Consider the following 2,739-nt stretch of genomic DNA (forward strand, 5'->3'; position numbering starts at 1 on the left):
TAAATTTGTTGGGGAATAATATATATAAACATTTTTTTCAGGTAATACCACATGATGTCCAAATACATACATGTTGCTAAAAAGTTATTTATTTATTTATTTTACATAGTTGTGAGACAAACCTGATAGATGCTTCCATGGGTTCTTGGTTGTCTTGTGGATGATACAAACTCCTGTCTTTAAATGTATTTCAAAATAAAAGTCCCACATTGGCTATTTCTTTTTGGTTGCACCACATGATAATTCAATGGGCCTCATCTGACAAATGCATCTCTCAATGGCCCATGTATTAAAAAAAAAAATAGCCTTCAACATAAAGGGTTTAAATAATCAAAGAATAACCTCATACCCTCGTACATAAAAAAGACAGTTCAAGGTCAAGGATGGCACAAATTGGATTCACAGCAAACCAAAATTAAGTGCAAAAACTTATTTGTCCAGAAAAATCAACTCACTCAAAATATGAATAATATTCTGGTACTATGTTTGTCCTGCATGTCATTCCAGATCTGAAAAAAAGAAGAAGTTTTTCTCATAGCAATATGCCGGTATACTCTTTTATTGTCAGATTTAGTTGAGCATGCCTTTAAGTCCTCCCTATGTGCATGGCAAGCATACGCCACTCTTGATAAACTGGAACACTTGGCATCTCCTCTGTTGCACATGGAGAAGTTAGAACTCCATCAGGCTAAGGCCAGGATCTGCTGTTGGGTTACCGTTGTATTGATCTCAATTTCGCATTCCGGGCATATTCCACTGGTTAAATCAATGAGGAACTGTGAGAGAACAAACATTCATAATAAGAGCAAGAATGTGTACTTCTTTGCTGGGCGCGTCATGTATTGCATGCACTTACTTGTTGGATGATCTCTGTCACGTTAACTCCCAGGGCATGGATAACCTGAGCTTTTATATGCCCGTACACTGTTGGGCAATACGAAGAAACACAACAACTAAATTACTTATTTCTTTACTCTTTAGTTGAACGTGACTTGCTTTAGTCCACAACAAAATTATGCATAATGTCGATGGAAAACTGCTGTTTTTCTCTTTGAGTGGCAATATTATGTCATCAGCCCAATTAAAGTGATATCTAGACTACTATAACCATTAAGTGGAATAACATATAGACGCTTCTGAGTCTGTTTGTGAGTTTTCACAGCATTTTCTCACAGCGCATGAGTGATAGCAACCATTTGTGCTTTGCTGGCATCTACTGGTGAAGGCACAGCAATGCTAGTTGTTTTTGATGAACAAGTAGATTTGCTCCCAGTGATTGGCAGTACATGGACCATGTGAGCACATGTGCGTGTGATGTCACAGTACCTCTTCCTCCTCCAGTGGGTTCCTCTTGGAGAACTACCAACAAAAGACAACAATTCTATTATTTCACATCTGAGTGGTAGTAGTCAAAATAGATTTTGTTCCTTTCAAGAAAAAGCCCGACAAAACATTTGTTAAAATTACTGTGTGGTAGAATGTGGGAAATTGAGAGCTTTATATATTAGTTGATGATGGCAAGGAAAATGATCGACTAATTAATCAATGATGTGACTGGTGAGGCATGGGCTTTTTTGAAGTCAAGAATAAAACTATGAATCCAAAATAGAATATTAGCCTCTATTTCAATTTTTACCTTAATTGGAACATTTGTTTTCAAAGCTTTTAATTGTGCTTTAATCAACACCACACTGTAAAAAAAATAAAAAGGCTTTACATTCCAGAATGAAGATTTCTGGTCAACTACTTGCATATTCCGATCTTCCGTGTACATGCTCCGCTACCTTCATCAGATCGATGTAAACATGTGATTTATCAAGACGAAGTTCATTGATCTGTTCTATAGTTTTTACACTTAAAGCAACATCTTGATTGAAAACAAGCTACTAGTACTTTAAAACAAGTTCTCCCATCGTAGACGTTTTTTATTTTTTGCTAACCTGGTTATGAAAGCCCCGATTATAAATGTAACCACTGGTAACATAACTGCATGTCTGTTTGTAAGTTGTAACAAACCAATCCGTGTTAAAATCAGTAAATAATTTTTTCAGTTAGGATCAGTGTTCCCGATAATTTTCTATGTGTGTTCCATGTTTCTGAGGCAATGGCACTTGAGGGTTTGAGCTTTCCAAGTAGATCACTGTTCTGGTGTACAATGTGCAAAGTGTAGGTGTGGGACTTTACTTATGTCGTCGTTAGCTGAAAAGGAAATAAAAGAGAAAAACATGTTATTTATCCCATTATACTTGAGGAATGTACAGCATTGGTTATACATTAGGATTTTGTGAAAAAAAAGTGGAAATGATTTTGGTTATGAGATAATGAGGAAGGTTGAGAAGTGGCAGCTAGATGAACGGCAAGTAGTGCATCCTTATATTGTAGTTATAACATAGCTAGGCTATTTCATGTAATAATAATAATAATAATCATTATTATTTTACTCTTCACACGCAGGACGGAGTAAGGTAAAGGAGCCTCCCCTACCTGCCTCTGACCGCAAGTCCCTGATAATAATACATGCTAAAATTATAGTTGTAATGTAGCTAGCTAGCCGTAAATTCTTGAAACGATATTATGAATCAACTACAACAAAAGTTTGGCTGCACTGTAACGAATTGACTCTAGAATTTACAAGAAATAAGTGGCAAAAAAGTTGCCAGCTAATTCTTGTAAAATCTCAGTACATTATTGCCTTTTTTACAAGTATTTACTGTATATAAATTAGTTACTGTATTTACT

The 2,739-nt window shown here is 35.7% G+C and overlaps 1 long non-coding RNA gene across 1 annotated transcript; it reads right to left on the bottom strand.

Moving 5' to 3' along the window:
• Window positions 1-543: 543 nt before the first annotated feature.
• LOC147155479 (uncharacterized) lies at window positions 544-1,081 on the bottom strand. The gene is made up of 2 exons (XR_015092255.1): window positions 857-1,081; window positions 544-776 (listed from the first exon to the last, which is right to left on the bottom strand). It is a non-coding gene; the product is annotated as an uncharacterized LOC147155479 (long non-coding RNA).
• Window positions 1,082-2,739: the final 1,658 nt, after the last annotated feature.

This window comes from Leptonotus elevatus, chromosome 22, assembly GCF_054856555.1.
Source record: "Leptonotus elevatus isolate MCC_2025b chromosome 22, RoL_Lele_1.0, whole genome shotgun sequence".
NCBI lineage: Eukaryota > Metazoa > Chordata > Actinopteri > Syngnathiformes > Syngnathidae > Leptonotus > Leptonotus elevatus.